General features: G+C 51.3%; 1 protein-coding gene across 2 annotated transcripts in view; it reads left to right on the top strand.

The window, feature by feature from the left end:
- The first annotated feature begins 3,668 nt into the window (after positions 1 to 3,668).
- Positions 3,669 to 16,830, top strand: part of EPN2 (epsin 2) — an 87,411-nt gene continuing 74,249 nt past the window's right edge. The window contains exon 1 of one of the 2 annotated variants that reach the window (XM_032591228.1): positions 3,669 to 3,772. The gene's annotated coding sequence lies outside the window, so the exon portion shown is untranslated. The remainder of the gene's footprint in view (positions 3,773 to 16,830) is intronic. The other variant, XM_030294876.1, reaches the window with a different exon arrangement.

The raw sequence follows: 16,830 nt of genomic DNA, 5'->3' as shown, positions 1-16,830 counted from the left end.
TGAGCCGGGGTCAGACCTCAACGCTCAGCGCTCAACGGACTGAGCCACCCAGGCGCCCCTAGGTGATTCTTTTCACTCAGCATGCCCACCTTCCTTAACCCAAGACATCCCTGCCTGCTCTGCACAGCCATCTGTTTGTGCTTCTGAAACACCACTCCGACCAGCCCCAGTCACCGCCTCATTATGCATCTGGAACCAACTTCCAAATCCTAGTGGAAGTGGACTTTACCTCCATGTTGACTTCAAATATTCTAATGGATTAAGTTCTTTCTGGCTTATCTCTTAATTTAGGCAAAAGACCCTTCGGGCAAAGCATCCCCTGAGGAACCAAAACTACCCCCTCAAGCAATAAGGACTGACCTGAGCCAGCCAGACCCCGCCCGCAGGTGACTGACTCCAAGATGACCATGGGCCTGACCTTTACCGTCCACCTGCAGGTCCCCACTGATCTCTGTCCCGTATTTGCCTAATGTAAACCTGGAAGTATTTTCAGCACTTTGGAGACTGTCTTTGGAGACTATCTTTGAGGCAGTCCACTGTCTTCCCCGGGGCTGGCCTCACTGCAATAAATCCATTTCTGATTTCACCTCTGCTTCCCTCTCTCTGCCTTCGGATTTTGTCAGCAGTGAGCGGCGGAACCTGGTCTGTTTGGGACCCCTGGAGTCAGGTGCTCTTGTACCCCAGAGCCCCGGCTACGCTAGGAAGGGCCGATGAAGATGTCTGCGCCAGCCCTGTGCCCTGGGACTGCTTTGGGCGTGGGCACAGGGTCTGGCTTGTCCCTCAGCCTCCTCTGCAAGGCTGCTTACGTGCTCTGGACCAGAGTGTGGGTGTGAATCCCAGCACTGCTGTGTGCTGCCTCTGTTTCCTCATCTGCAAAATGGGGATAGGACTGCCGACCTTAAGGGCTCATCGTGAGGGTGAATTGAGAGAGGGACCATGGAAGAAGGTGCTATACTTCAAAGCAGTGCAGGAAGGAGAAATCACTTGGAGGAGTGCAGGAATGTCCCCTCTGACCCTGCACATGGGTGGGGGTTTGGGGCCTCAGGAGGCCCTCCCCCACCCCCAGCCTGGCCCAATCTCCAACTTACTTTCTGGGCTGTACTTAGCTCATCGTATCTTTTTTTTTTTTTTTTTTTTTTTGGGACAGAGAGAGACAGAGCATGAACGGGGGAGGGGCAGAGAGAGAGGGAGACACAGAATCTCGGAAACAGGCTCCAGGCTCCGAGCCATCAGCCCAGAGCCTGACGCGGGGCTCAAACTCACGGACCGCGAGATCGTGACCTGGCTGAAGTCGGACGCTTAACCGACTGCGCCACCCAGGTGCCCCCCTTTTTTTTTTTTAAGTTTGTTTGCTTGTTTATCTAAATAATCTCTGCACCCAACGTGGCGCTCGTACTCAGGACTCTGAGATCAAGAGTTGCAGGCTTCTCTGACTGAGCCAGCCAGGTGCCCTATCGTGATCTTTCTGTCTGTATCAATTTCTCTTTCCAAAACTTGCGTCTTCTCTCTGTGGCGACACAGACTCGCTACTTGGGTGGGGAAGGGAATGGGTCCCATGTGCAGAAACATTGGCCTGGATGAGCAAGGCATCTCTCCAAATTCTTGTCTGTAAAATGTGGACAGTAAGACCGCTCACCTTGTGAGGCTCTGGGGAGGTTTTAGGCCAGTGCTGTTCAGCGTGGTAGCATCCAGCCACATGTGGCTGTTTAAATTCATTAATTAAAATAAGTAAATAAATTCATTAATTAAAGTTAAATAAGGTCTTAAAAACTCAGCTCCTTGCTCACACTAACTGCATCTCACGTGCTTACATGTGGATGGCACAGTTAGAGAACATTTCGATCATTGCAGAAAGTTCTCTTGGGCAGCACTGGTTCAGACAATCTATCTAACACACTCCAGCCTGCACTGAGCACCCACAGTGTATTGGCATAATTCATCTGAGGTTGCAAATCCTAGTGAAAGTGAACTTTACCTCCATTTTGACCTCAAATATTCTAATGGATTAAGTTCTTTGAGGGCAAGGGCCATGATTCATGTAAAGCTCTGCTCTCCCAGAAGGCCCAGGAAGGCCCCGCCAAGAGTGAGCTGCAGTTTACGGGGGAGTGTTGAACTGGTTGAGGACCCTCTCCAGGAGGGGGAGTGGGCCAAGTTCAAAACAGGGAGCTCAGGTTCCTGCGACAAGGTTTAATTCACTCTCCTGGTGCAGAAGGGACACTGAGCAGTGGGAGGGGGCTGCAAACCATGGGGAGGAGTTTTTAGCATCTGGAATTACCAGTGTTGGACTTTTCAAAGGAAAAATGACCGGGTGGGTTTACCAATGTGTTAGTTTCTCTCTCCGACTGACTTCCTTGTTGCTCTCCTCCTCTCTCCCTCCCCTCTCCCTCCCCTATCTTTTCTTTCCTTCCTTCTCTTTCAGTCTCTCTTTTCCCCTTTCCTTTCACTCTTCTATTTTCCCCGAGAAGGGAAGTCTAGATCCCAGCTTGTAAGAACAGAAGGGATGTCTTTATCCACCCGGTTTCTTCATAGGGAGGAGGAATATAAGGCTCAAAGAAATGCAGTGACTTTTCCCTAAGGTATCTTAGGAGAGCAGAATGGGACCCTGAAAACGGAGCTTGGCATAGTGTTGATGTCACCTGGGCCTCCTGGGAACAGGGATGGTGCTGTCCACAACCCAGCAAACCCTGAGCCATACCCCATACTCCGCGGTGAGGGGTTTCTGCTCACCCCACCCTGTCTGGAGTAGGTTAATGCCGTGAGGTCCCTGGAACCTCTCCAGGGTCTGCCTCTTCTCCAGCTTTGTCTTTGTCTCCCTTTGAGCCTTGCACAGAGCTTGGCACATAGCAGGTGCCTCATGGGCACTGGTTGAACCACATGGAAGGAGCGGTTCGGGCTGCTCTTTTGAGAGTTCCAGGCCGTGTGAAGGGGTGAGTCTGTGAATTCCTCACGTGAGGATGACGCTGAGCCAAGGGATCCACCTTCTAGATCCCTTTGGCAGTCTAGCCAAGGCGATGCACCCCTTTCTCGGAATGATTTTTGAGTGTGTTTTACTGAAGTATTAACACACATACGGAAAAGTGCACACGTCTAACGTGTACATCGGTAAATTTCCACAAAGTGAACGCACTTGTGACCCTAGCACCAAGCTCAAGAAACCGAAAGTGACCGGTGCCCCAGTAGTGAGAGAAGCCCCTATAGGGACAATGTTTTCAAGGGCATACTGCGAGGGGAAGAACGGAATTTCACGTCCGATGAGGGCTCGGGGTGCGTGCCTGAGGCTGGTGAGATGCTTGTGGGGTATGGGGTGTGGGGGGACTGGGTGGGGGGGATCTCAGGGAAGGTTGCCGAGCGCGTGGGTTCGGGTATGAGCTCGCCAGGGCTTGTAGGCGGTTGGGGGGGGGGGCGGCGAGACGCGTGTGTGGGACTTGGGGGAGGTCTGGGGGATTCGGGCGTAAGCCCCGGGCGCTGCAGGAGGGCCGGGCGTTCCGCTAGGGGTCGCGGGTCTGTGTGTGTGTGGGGGGGGGGGGGGGGGGGGGAGGTCGCGGAGGCGGGGCCTCGGGGCGGGGGCGGGGCCTCGGGGCGGGGCCGGCGGGCGCGCGCACGCAGCCGGCGCGCCCCCTCCCGGCCGCCATGTTGGCTGGTGTGTGGGTGTCAAACGGAGCTGGACGCGGCGGCGGCTGCGGCGGCGGCTCCGCAGGCTCCGGTCGCTCCCGCCTCCTCAGCGCTGGCGGCGGCCGCAGCCGCGCACCCGGGCGGGCTCGGAGGAGCGGAGGTGAGCGGGGCCCACGCGCCTCGGGGGGCGGGAGCGGGGCCCCAGGGCGCGGACCCTCCCCTCCCTAGGGCGCGGACGCCCTCGCAGAGCGGCTCCCCTCCAGCCCGCCCCCCAGAGCATGCACCCCAGCTGCCCCAGCTGGGTCCCTGCCTCGGGTGGGACCCTTTTCTTTCCAGCCAGGCCCGTCCCCACGGGCTGGGGCATGGCCCCCCTCCCCACCTGGATCCCTCTTTCCGCCCCAAAGCCCCCCCCCCCCCCCCCCCCCCCACCCCGTTTCCCTATCGGGGAGCTTTTGCTTTTATATTCTCTGAGTCTGAGGCTCCTCTTACTCCCACCCCAGATCTAGGAGCCCTCTCCGGGCCCCCATCCTCTTGCCTTTCGGCTTGGAACCACCCCGCCCCTCCTCCCCAGATCACTTTCCTCCCCACCTCGGGCCAGACACCCCTTTCCTCCCTCCCGCCCCCGTGCACAGCCCAGCCCCCGTTTCCTCCAGGAATCGGGGGAGGGGTCCCCGCTGTCCGGGATCCCATCCCGTCGCCCCTCTCCTTCGGGCTGGAGCGGGGCCCCTTTCCCTCCCCAGGGACCAGGTTCTCCCTCCCCACCCCCGACCCCCACAGCACAGCGGGGACGGGGGCGGCAGAGCCGGGCTCCAGCTGCCTTTTGTTCCGCGTGGGATGGCAGAGACCCCGCCCGGCGGTCCCGTTCGGCTGATCCGGGTGGGTTTATGGGTGCGTGGGGTCCGGCCTCTTCAAGGAGACCCTCTTTCTGCCCGTGGGGCGGCTCCCCCTGAGCAGAGCGTGTTGGGAGAGGCTGGCCGTTCCTAGAGGAGTCTGTGCCAACAGGTTTTTGTTTGCGACCTGAAGTTGGCCCAGTGGCTTTGCGGGGGGGCGGGGGAGAGTGGGGACAGCTTGTTGTCCCCTGAAACCCCAGAAGGGGCCCGTGAAAGCCCATTCCTCCGCCCTGGGACATCGGCCGGGGGTCCCTCCGCTGTTTCGTCCTGGGGATGCATCTGAAATCTGTGCTTTAAGAGAGGACGGGGCCTGACCATCATTGGGGTTCAGATGGGGGAAACTGAGGTCCAGAGATGTAGTGATTTGCTCAAGGTCATGCACTGGTACCGTGTCACCTCCAGAACTAGAAGGTTGGTCTCCGGGGCTTGCTTTCCAGGACATTTTAGAATTTTTTATTTATTTATTTATTTATTTATTTATTTATTTATTTATTTATTTTTTAGAGAGATGTTCAGGATATTATCCCCCTCCCCCTCCCCCTTTTATTTTTAACATTCAACACAAGATAACAGGCACGAAAAGATGTGAAGTATGAGTTCTTGCTTTCCACCTCCAGAAAATGCCCTGTGAAAGAAGAGATTGCAACAGGAGGTTAAAGGGATAGAAAAAGGTGAATTTTAATTACTCTCCCCCCCACCCCAATTACGTAAGATAATGAAGATTTGGCCGAAAACACGTGCATCTTGTAGCCCTAGATACCAGATGATAGGTGCTGGCAATATCAGATACTGAACCCTGCACAGCAGTGATTGAGTTTGCACTGATAATTAAGTTTTCGTCTGTATTTAAATGAACATCAGGAGGGACTACAGTTTGTTTCAAAATTGTTCTTGTGCCAGTGAGTGTATTTGGGGTAAGTGATGGTGTTGGGGAAGCCATCAAGATCTGATCTTTTATGTATCTGCATTTTCCCTTTCATATTTTATTATTTTTTTTTTAATTTTTTTTTCAACGTTTTTATTTATTTTTGGGACAGAGAGAGACCGAGCATGAACGGGGGAGGGGCAGAGAGAGAGGGAGACACAGAATCGGAAACAGGCTCCAGGCTCCGAGCCATCAGCCCAGAGCCCGACGCGGGGCTCGAACTCACAGACCGCGAGATCGTGACCTGGCTGAAGTCGGACGCTTAACCGGCTGCGCCACCCAGGCGCCCCAACCCTTTCATATTTTAAAGCTTACTAGTTTCTTTAGTTCTCATATTCGGTTAGTCATGTTACCCGTCGCACTGGGCTTTTCTTTTGTAAGCGCCGAATGAGATACCGGCTAGTAGAGTTGGGTAAAGTGCAAATTGTTGTGAGACATGATTCACGATTGTTTCCCCGCAAGGTCCTGGAACAGGAGCAAGTTTGGATTGTCCCGTGGGATGTACTGATCTCTCCTGGTTTCCACAGGCTTTTTGCCTCCTTGAACCTTGAGTTTGGCAGATGGGGAGTTCGGTGGAGAACTCTTCTCCCAGCAAGATGTGCTGTACCAAACACCCGTGGTGCACGTGAAGAAATGTAAAACTTTCAAATGAGGATACCTCGTTTGGTATATGCAGCCTTAGAAATGACCCATCCCTTGTAAAAAAGCCTTTGCAGAAATACAGTGGATGCCTCTTAATGTAACTGCCTTCCATGATAAGGTGTGGATTGCCTGAGACTTGGGATTCTGGTAGGAGTCCTACAAAGGTAGATGCGTTTTTAGGGCTTTGATTTGTTTTAATGGCTGGGCTCTTGCTGAACTTAAAGAGTGGGCTTTTTATTCATTTCTTTTTGAAGATTTTATTAGGAAGAGGGCATCTTCCAGTTCTTTGTGGACTAAAGTGCCAAGAAATTTTCATGCAGGAATTGTCCTTTTCATCCTCTTGGGAAGCGCATTAAAGTTGTTAAAGCTTCTTGGCAGTTGGTCTTACTGTTGTTCCCCAGAACCTTCCTGTCAGAGTGATGGGGCCCGGATGACTGCGGTGGTTGTCGCTTTATGGCATGAGTACCTGGTGACCCTGAGCCTTGGAGAAATGACAGGGCTTGCATTTGGGGAACTTGAGGTTGGGGAAGATATGAGGAATTTTCTAGTTCTACTCCCCTGTTTGTCTGCTGGGCTTTCTATTCATGTGTTCAGTTTAAACAGACCTCTTCTGTCAGGCCTTTGCCGGCCACCTCCACCAGTGTTTGGGTCCCTCAAACCCTTCTCTTCAAGCCTCACCACCCCAAACAGCCTTTCGGGGCACTTAGTCACGTTGTCTCAGTATCGGGCTTTTGCAGCACTGTGACATCTTTGAGGCCAGCGACTGCCCTCCCAGTCTTTGCTTACTTCTCCAGTACCCAGCTCAGGCTCTGACACATGGTCGGTGCTCGCAACAGGTCTAGGATGTGAATAACTCCTGCGGGCAGAGGAACAAACTTTGATTGGTCCCCTGCTACAGGCTCCACTATTTCGCCTTGCTCTTGCAAAAACCACTACTGTTGGTCCCGCAGTCATCTGTCATATGGGTGTGTCACGTCACATGGCACATGGGCGTCTTCAGCCACATGTGTGTTATCCCCCACCTGCAGTTGTGAGAACTGAGACCCAGGTGCTGAAGTCCTGTGCTCAAGGCCACACAGCCACTAAGTCATGGGGCTGGGATTCCAGCGGGTTTGTTGGGGTTCCAAAATACTCTTATGCCTTTTGCCTCACTGGAGAAACCAAGTCTCAGAGAGACGAAGAGACTTGTATGAAGCCCTCCGGCAAGTTGGCAAGGGACTGAGTGACGTCACTAAGGTCGTCGAGGGTGGGAGAGAGCACATTTTGTTTGGCCTTGTGAAACGACTATGGCCATCGGTTGAGTTTTTGAACATTGACAGGCTTTCTGATAATTTCGTCGATGGTATTTTCCTTGGTCTGAAGGGGTCTAAAAATAGAAACTTGGGAAAACAGATACAGTGAAATAAGTGTACGTGCCGTTGAGTGAGTGTATCCCGTCCATCTATGGACTTGTTTGGTTCCATCTATTTTTACTGTCAGATGGTTAAGTTTTTCATGTCTTGAAATGCAAAGTTGTTTCAGCAGACTTTGTTTTTTTTTTTTTTAATGTCATTTCATTTTGTCTTCACATCGACCTATGACACAGGGATCACCACCCATCTGTGAGTGGAAAAATGGAGGCCCAGAGATGTTAGGTAACCTATGAGGAATTCGCACAGCCAGCAGCCAAACCAAGGTCTGTGTGATTCTCAAACCTGGGTGCCTCCTCCTCCACCAGCTCCTGTATAAAGCCCCTCAGTGTTATGTGTGCTCATTTAATTTATTATATAGGATAAGCCTGTGATCTGAAAATCACCACCGAGTTTCTGTAGAAAGTTGGAAATTGTGAATGAGATTTCTTTTTCCTGACCTTAGGGTCAATGAAACCACTGTAAGTTGAATGTCAAGAGTTTAATGAACCAATTGAACTGACAGACGCTAGATTTAGGGTTAGATTAAAAAAAAAAGAAAGAAAGAGAGAAAGAAAGAGAGAAAAAGAAAGAAAGAAAGAAAAAAGAAAAGGAAAGAAAAGAAAAGAAAGAGGCTTGCCTCCTTTGAACCAGATCTGCAACATTGTTAAAATGTTCCGTGTCCGCGCATTGGATTCTTTGTGGTGACTCATTCCCAGCATCCCCAGGTACTGGAACCTGCTTTGTGCCTGGGCACAGAAAAGCCTTCCTGTGGGTGTCAAGGCTGCATTCTCAAGCGTTCTGGAGACAGAACAGGTAACTTCTCTTTCTGTTCAAAGCAGTGCCAGGAAGTGGGTGCACAGAGGGCTGTTCAGAGGACTCCCCCCTCCGCCTTCCCTTCGTGGCAACCCCGCTGATAAATGGAGCAGGGAGAAGCAGGCTCGTCCTGAGGGATGGCCGACCATCTAGGGCTGATGCATGATGTGGGTTTAAAAGCATCTATAATTAATCAGTTCTGAGTGCAGGCTCCATCATTCCTCTTTCCCACCCCTCTTAAGCTAATGTCATCTTCGCATCCTGGTGGCTCGGTAGCTGAGAGCACCACATGGTCCAGACAGTTTGGCTACAAAGTCCGTGTGAGAAATAGCTGTGGAATCAGACGTGGGTACAAATTGGTCTCCTGGCTGGGTGGCGTTGAGCACTGTACTCAAGGAGCTTCATCTTCTGCATCTCTGAAGTGGGGCTAATAGTAACCATCTTGCAGAACAGACTAGTGTTTCTCAGACTCCAAGCGTGCATTGGAATCACCCCGTGGCCCGTTAGACACGTTGCCGGGCTCCGCCCCAGAGTGTCTGATTCAGTAGGTCTGAGGTGAGGCCTGAGATGGTGCATTTTCAGCCAGTTTCCAGGTGTTCCTGATGTGCCTGGTCCAGGAACCAGGTTCGGGAACCCTGGCCCAGAGGACCGAATAAGAAGGCGTGTGAAGGTGTCAGCACTGGGTGACTGTGCTGAGGGCGCTCACACACAGCAGTGGTTTTCTGCCTCTGAAATGCTTCTGGATTGCTCGGAAGATGATGGCATGACACTTGGGAAGGGACTTTGGTTCGTCAGATGTTTTCGCTTCGTTCTTATGCGATGATAATTTGGACCGTGGTCACAGGCATCATCACTATGGGAGTTAGTTGGGATGTTTTCCTTAATGAAGGGAATGTAAGACATCAGTGCCCTTCAAAGAGGCGCTAAATCTAGGATTCTGTTAGAAAAGCCGGTTCATCATTCCCACACATCAAACAAGATGTTCACTGTCAAGGCTTTTTAGAAATGCAGCTGAGAAAGGGCAGGGCACCAGACAGACTCCCACGGGGCCATTAGGGATGGCCACTGGTATTAATGGAAGTCACTCCTCCTCCTTCCCCATGGTTCAGATTGATTTAATATTCTTTGGTGTTTAGGGTTTGGGGGGAAAAATTCATTTTCCACCAATAGTAATTATCGTCTTGTCCATCAAAACCAAACATGGTCTGTGTGAGTGTGTGTGTATGAGAGAGAGAGAGAGAGAGAGAAAGAGAGAGCGCCCTAATGGTTTTCTAATGTCTCCTGTGTGCCAGGCCCTATGCTACTCCATCTACGTACAATATTTAATTTCATTCTGTTCCTCCAAGGCCTGTCACGATTTCCCTTTTTGCATATGCAAAAACTAAGGCTCAGAGGTTCAGCACCCTGCCCCAGGCCACACAGCCAGTAAGTACCCCACCTAGTTTTTGCTGCCACCTGTGTCAGATTCAAAACCACATTATTTTCACTGCCTCACTCTGTAGCCATGCCAGGTGCTCCCATTGCTTTGCTAAACCCTCGTAGCAACCCTGGGAAGTACATGTTTCACAGATGAGTAGACCAGCTCGGGGGGGGGGGGGGCAGGCTGGTTCATGTGTACCCATCCAGTCCCATACCTGTCTGGTTTTGGAGCCTCATGAAGCTGTTTCTGTGGCAAGACCTCACCTTCCTGTCCAGGGCCACAGAAGTAAATTCTAAGACATACATCTGCCTGGATGCTTACAGCGGGGGCCTGGGAGGACCCCAGCTGGGTTGGCTGGGAGGAAGTCTGTGTGGGCTGGTAAAGGTTTTTGTGTTTGCAAAACTGTGTTAAAATAATTGCCCAAATTGCTCTGAGGAAAGGGCTCATTTCTTTTTTACTCTGTAATCCTGAAGCTCTGCACATTGGTTCTGTAAACATGACACATGAGAATTAAGGACTAAAAAAAAAAATCCTCTGGTTAATGCTGTTGTTAAAACGTGATCAAATTCACGCAGAGGAACTTGTTAGTCTTAAACAGTTATGTAAATAAAAATATAAAGTGTCTCCTTCCTCAGTAGGCAATTAACATATGACTTGTAGCAAATGGGTCATTTTTCTGGTCTTAACAGTGTATGTGGAGGTTGGGGTGTGATCACTTTCCCAAGGTTTAAAAATTGCCTGCAGCTCCCAAGCCAAGGAGTGGTAAACAGCTATGTGTCAGTACCTGCCCTGCACTCTTGGGAAGCCCTGGAGGTTTGGACTCAAATTTGTTGTTCTGTAAACGCTTTCAGGCTGAGGTGAATAAATCATCAGAGCTGGAAGTTGGTTCTGCAGAGTCTGCCCCGGGCCCGTCCTTCCTCCCTCCCCAGAAAAGTCATAGCAGTGGAGGAATACTGACAGGTTAAAAAATCACATATTTACTTGAAAGTGACTTCTCCGCGAGTGCCTGGTGATATCCAGTGCTGTCCTGGGGTATAATGACTGTACCTGGGATCCCAACGTTTGGGAAACACATGATGAGGGGAATAACTTTTATGCCACTTCATGAGAGGCAGTTCAGCTGATGCAAAAGCATGAGGATCAAACCGAGGACCATTCTATGACATTAGGGCAGAATATTTGAGGTCACCGTCGACCTGGAAAATCTGCGACATGTGGTCTCTTGTCAAGATGATGCGTGTCGGGGAAATGCTGTGTGTCTTGCCACCGATCGAGAAGACAGTTAGTATTTGTGAGACAATAGAAGCTGGTGGTTTGCTAAGCTGTGATTTTGATTCTTTGTTAGGACATCAAGAATGCAGAAAAATCTAGAAGAGTCAGGGAAGACGTCAGGGAGAAGATAGGATTTGAGGTAGACCTCAAAGGACAGGGACCAGTATCCGGGTATAGAGGACAAATGGGAAGGCATTTCAGGTCGAGGGAACATCAGGGGGCGAAGCTTGGGGTGGGCGTGGGCTGGGGCCTGCGTGTGGGGTGTGCGTGGCACCCCACGTACACAGAAACAGCTCTGCCCGGGGGATGCTGGGAACAGTGAGGACAGGTGGCCCGATGGCCACTGGCTCTGATGGGGCAGCGGCCTTGGGATTTGGTGGTGTGGGCAGTAGGGCGCTCAAGTGTTTGGGGTGGGGCCCTCTGGCAGGGCCTGACCTGTCAGATCGGTGAGATGAGCTAGGTCACAGTTCCAGCAACAGCATGAGGGTGCGCGTCAGAGTGAAGGGAGGTCCTGGGGTCCGGTTCTGTTTGGGGAGAGGCAGGTGTCCCGGGGGCCTCCGTGCTGGCTGGGGAGAGTGGATGTGACACCCTGAGAGCCTGCAGTTTTTACCCTTGGCTGCACCTGCAGGTCACATGGCCTGGAAAGCTTTTTAAAAATGCCTGTGATGGGGCCCCACCCCAGACCATGGAGGAAAAGCCAGTCGTTTTTTTTTTTTTTTTAGAAGTACCCCAGATGATGTTCATGGTTTGTGTGGGCCAGCAAGATGACCTGTGTGCTCAGGGGAGCCTCTGGGCGTGTCAGGGATTAGAAGGTGGGAGCCAATTGGAGCACGAGGAGAGCAAGAAGCCTTTGCAGTGATGAGATATGAGGTGCTGGGCTCTGAGCTACTGTAGAGTAACCAAGGAACCAGCTTGAGGAGGAATCGTGCCAAGGAGAGATCACCCCCCCCCCCCCCCGCCCCGGGCTGCTGAGGTTTGCCTTTGAGCTACTTTGCAAAAGGGGGCTGGCCCAGCAGAGAGTGTAAACTGGATGAGGGCCGGAGAAAAGATTGTGCCCCACCCGTTTGGCAATGTTCCTCCCCCCTGATTTTCAGCCAGGAGTATGGAGCGGGCACGGCGGGTTCTTATCTGGCCATTCAAGCCTACGAGCCAGATTCCTTCCTACACCCCTGATTGTAATGACTGCAGCAAACACCGCTTGTAAAACTTAAAACTACATTTGTTCACAGAAGTTCCATTAAAGGTAGTTGTAACTTAGAGTACCTAACTGAGGTAGATTTGCTTTTAGTGGAAGATGTCTGGAAGAGAGATTTTACCTGGTGCATTTCATGCATATCACAACATCATAATTTATTATATTTTCAGAAAGAAATTAGTTTGCGGTCCAATTAATTCTGTAATGTTTATTGAGCACATATGTACTGTGCTCCATAGGTTGGGAATACACGGATGGAGAGGTGTAAGTTCCTGGGCTCACGTAGCTTATGGTGCACAGAGAGTGGCTCCTGACGGAAGGATAAGTGATGGCAGCCTGGGAGGGAGGGTAAAAAGTGGTATCAGATACCCAGAGTGAGGCCGAAGGCTTCAGGGGAAAGGGTAGGTAGGTAGAGTCTTGCAGGGAAAGGGGGAGCTCTGGGGGACGCAGAGGAGAGGCCTCCAGGCCAGAGAACAGGGCCGGGCCAAGGGCTGAAGGCGAAGGTGTGAGCTCGAGCCGAGCGAGGGTGTGGAGGAGGAAGGGCCGGACGTGAGGCAGAACAGGCGGACTGCTTAGCGCCCTCTGAGTCGGGACGTGGCTTTCACACAGTCTTTTGGTGGTGAGTGGGCAGCGCCCTGGGTCCTCCACGCTGCCTCTGATTGGAGCAGCTCTGCTCTGCTCTGCACGTGGGAAACTAAAAAGAGCTCATTTGAAAAGTGTTCCTCTGCTGTTTCAAAAAAAAAAAAAAAAAGCACCCAAAGGGATCTCATTGCTGTAGGTGCAGGGGAGTCACTGACAGCAAAGAGCGCCCTGTGGGTGGCCGAGAGAGAGGGCCTGGAGGCTTCCCCAGGGAGCTGAGAAGCCCTCACTTCTTTCTTTCTGCAGGAGAAGGCGGGGCTGAGAGGGGTTCTCACCTCTTCCACCTTCTGCTCTAGGCCACTCTCCCAGGTCCCAGGGTGAGGTCTGGGCCATGTGCCGTGCTATGGCTAACAGGTCCTTTGGGAATGGAGCCCTTTACGGTCAAATAGCTCTGTTTTTGTCTTTTTCTCTTCTGTAAATAAGCTGTGTGCCCAAATGGGGCTTGAACTCATGACTCTAGGAGCAAGAGTTGCATGTTCTACTGACCGAGCCAGCTGGGTGCCCCAAGCAGCTGTATTTTCCAGAAATCCCTGGAGAATTTTATGACCAGGTCATAAAGGTAAGGGACCTAGCAGCTCACCCTGGGATGCATGTCCGAGAGATCACGTGCCAGGCTCTTGTGCTGGGTACCTAGGAGGTGGCCCAGCCCTCAACTCTTCTTAGAGTAGACTAGACAAGAGTGGTCCACAGGCCCCATGCAGCCCACAGATGTATTTTGTCTGGGCTGTGCTGGGCCTTTTTAAGGAATTAAAGTTGGTTGCCTATTTGTTTCCTCTGGCTGCTGTAACAAATGACCACAAATGCAGTGGCTTAAAACAACAGTTGTGTAGGTTAGAATTCTAACACAGGTCTCAGTGGGCTAAAATCATGGTGTAGCCAGGGCAGTGCTCCTTTCTGGAGGCCTTAGGAGAAGATCTGTTTCCTCGTGTTTTCTGGCTTCTGGAGGCTGCCCTCATCCCTTGATTGGTGGCCCCTTCTGTCTTCAAAGCCAGCCACAGTTAGGCTGTGTCTTTACACCGCATCATTCTGACAGGGACTTTTCTGCGTCCCACTGCCACTTTTAAGGATCCTTGCCATTACAGGGGTAATTCAGAATCTTCCCTATTTTGAGGTCAGCTGTTCAGAAACCTTAATCTCATCTGCTACCTTAATTCCCCTTTGCCGTGTAACTGGGATTAGGATGTGGACATCTCTGGGAAGCCATTATTCTGTCTACCGCAGTTGCCAACATGAAAATCAGGAGATCTTGCATAGCAATCCGGACTTGCAGCTTCATTGACAAATCAGAACACTTGGCAGCCAGGGGCCTGCACTGTTGCCTGGCAACAGTGGGTCAGTGCCAGTGTCGGCGCCATCTCTGGATGGGGCTTCGTGTGCCAGTTCTCTGCAGCCCCCACCCCTCCCATGACGCCTGCTCACTTCCCTTCGTGGCCTGGGCCCTGCTCTGGAGACCCAGGACCCTACACAGTTCGTCACGGCAGTGTCTCCTGTTCAAGGTGGTGGGGCTTGCCAACCTCCCTGTTCGATGCCCTCCTCCTTGCCCTCACGCTCCACCCTCTCTGCTTAGACACTTGTCTCCCACCCTCCTCTCCATTCCCCCCTCTCCCTGACCCAGGCCTCTACATTCCAGAGCATCTCTGATGCTATTTTAGGTGGGCGTTATTTGTACGATAACTCCTTGCCTCCTGTCCTCTCCTTTCCTGGCACCCCACACCGGTACATTCTGGTGCCTTCCATTTGATATCTTGCATCGGCATTTGTGAGAAGCAAGTCTTTACGATGCACCTTGAGAGTAGTGTCCATCAGAAGTCGGGATCACACAGCAAACATTTAGCTGAGCCTCTACTCTATGCCATGTGCTTTCCTACCTACTGGGAATTCAGTGGGAAGGGTGGTAGGGATGCTGGCCTTGCCCCCCACCTCCATGTGGTTCTCCAAGAGGGAGGAGGAGAAACAAGTGGATAGGTGATTGCGATTTTAACCACCTGTTGCATCTAGGAAGAGCCTGGCAGCCTCCTGCTTCCCTGGGGCTGGGAGGCGAGCTCCGTTTGCAGTGGTAGGGGGTCCCCTGGCTCTGTTAAAGGCATTTCAGTGAAAGGTTTCCTTGTTTCCAGACCCTCGCTGAATTTGGGGGAGGCATCTCGAGGCCTATGTGATGTGTTGGTTTACAGTGTGAAGGACCAGGTCAGAGGACTCTGTGTCGCTGCCTGGCGGTCTCTCCTGGGGCTCTGGTTCTTTTCTGAGGAGCCCCGTGTGTGGCCTCTTGTGGACAGGCCTCCACAGTGACCCTGAACTGTAGGACTCAGGTGGAGGACACTGGGCAGAGCCCCCAGAACTTGACAGCTTAAGGGCATCTAGTTCTTTTACCTGCGCGGAGCATTATCTAGCATATTAAGGGTATTGGGGAACTTGCTTGAAAACAAAGTAAAACTTTTCATTATGGGGAATTTCAAACATAGAAAAATAGACTAGTTCAGTGAACTCCCAGCACTGAGCTTCAGGAGTTTTTTTTTCCTTTTTTAATGTTTATTTACTTTTGAGAGAGAGAGAGAGAGAGACAGAGCACGAGCAGGGGAGGGGCAGAGAGAGAGGGAGACACAGAATCCAGAGCAGGCTCCCGGCTCTGAGCTCTCAGAGCCTGGACACGGGGCTCAAACTCATGAATTGTGAGATCATGACTTGAGCCAAAGTTGGACGCTTAACTGATTGAGCCACCCAGGCGCCCCGCTTCAGCAGTTTTAATCTAGGATCCTTCCCCCTACCCCTCTTCGATTCTTTCTTTCCTTTTTTTTTTTTTTTCCCCTCTTCGATTATTTCAAAGCAAATCCCAGACTTACTTCATTGATCAGTGCTTCGGTGTGTATCGCTAGCAGATACAGACTCTTTGGAAACTTGTTTTTGTAATCTTTTTCTTTTTAATCTTTGTTTTTGAGAGAGAGTGCGCATGCATGTGTGCAAGCAGAGAAGGGGCAGAGAGAGGGAGATACAGAATCTGAAGCAGGCTCCAGGCTCCAAGCTGTCAGCACAGGGCTCAAACTCACGAACCGCGAGATCATGATCTGAGCTGAAGTTGGATGCTTAACTGACTGAGCCATCCAGATGCCCCTGGAAGCTTGCTTTTAAGTGGAGACTAAACACCAGGCATCCTAATTTTGATTTCGTGTGCTCTGGAGTCAAAGCTGACTTTCTATACTTGTGGGTGATAATCTTGATACAAAATCTTGATGTGGGTTGAATTTTATTAGCACAACGAGAATTTTGCTATTAATTTTTTTAATTGCAAAATACATGTAACACAAAATTTACCATGGTAACCATTTCAAAGTGTTAAGAATTCAGTGGCATTAAGGGGTGCCTGGGTGGCTTAGTCGGTTAAGTGTTTGGCTTCAGCTCAGGTCATGATCCCACGGTCCATGGGTTCGAGCCCCGCATTGGGCTCTGTGCTGACAGCTCCGGAGCCTGGAGCCTGGAGCCTGCTTTGGATTCGGTGTCTCCCTCTCTCTCTCTGCCCCTCTCCAACTCATCTCTGTCTCTTTCTCTCTCAGAAATAAACATTAAAAAATTTAAAAAAAATTCAGTGGCATTAAGTATATTTACACTGGGGCATGTGGATGACTCAGTTAGTTGAGCGTCCGACTCTTGATTTTAGCTCAGGTCCTGATCCCAGGGTCATGAGATCGAACCCATGTCAGCTCTGTACTGGGCGTGGACCCTGCTTAAGATTCTCCCTCTCCCTCCGCTCCCCCCTGCCTGTCTCTCTCAAAAAAAGTATATATACACTGTTGTGCAATCATCACCACAATGTAGTTACAGACTTTTTTCATCACCCCAGAAGGAAACCTGTACCCATTAAGCAGTTATTCCCTATCCCTCCCATCCCCAGGCCCTGAAAACCACTAATCTGCTTTCTCTCTCTAGGGTGCTCGGCCTGTGCTGGGCATTTCATAGGCATGGAGTCATACGGGTGTGATCCTCTGTGTCTGGCTTCTTTCACAGAGTATAGTGTTTTCCAGGTTCAGCCCTGGAGTCAC

This window comes from Lynx canadensis, chromosome E1 (genome assembly GCF_007474595.2).
Source record: "Lynx canadensis isolate LIC74 chromosome E1, mLynCan4.pri.v2, whole genome shotgun sequence".
Taxonomy (NCBI): Eukaryota; Metazoa; Chordata; class Mammalia; order Carnivora; family Felidae; genus Lynx; species Lynx canadensis.
Note: the sequence above shows the minus strand (reverse complement) of the source record. Positions and strands in the feature narration are given on the sequence as shown.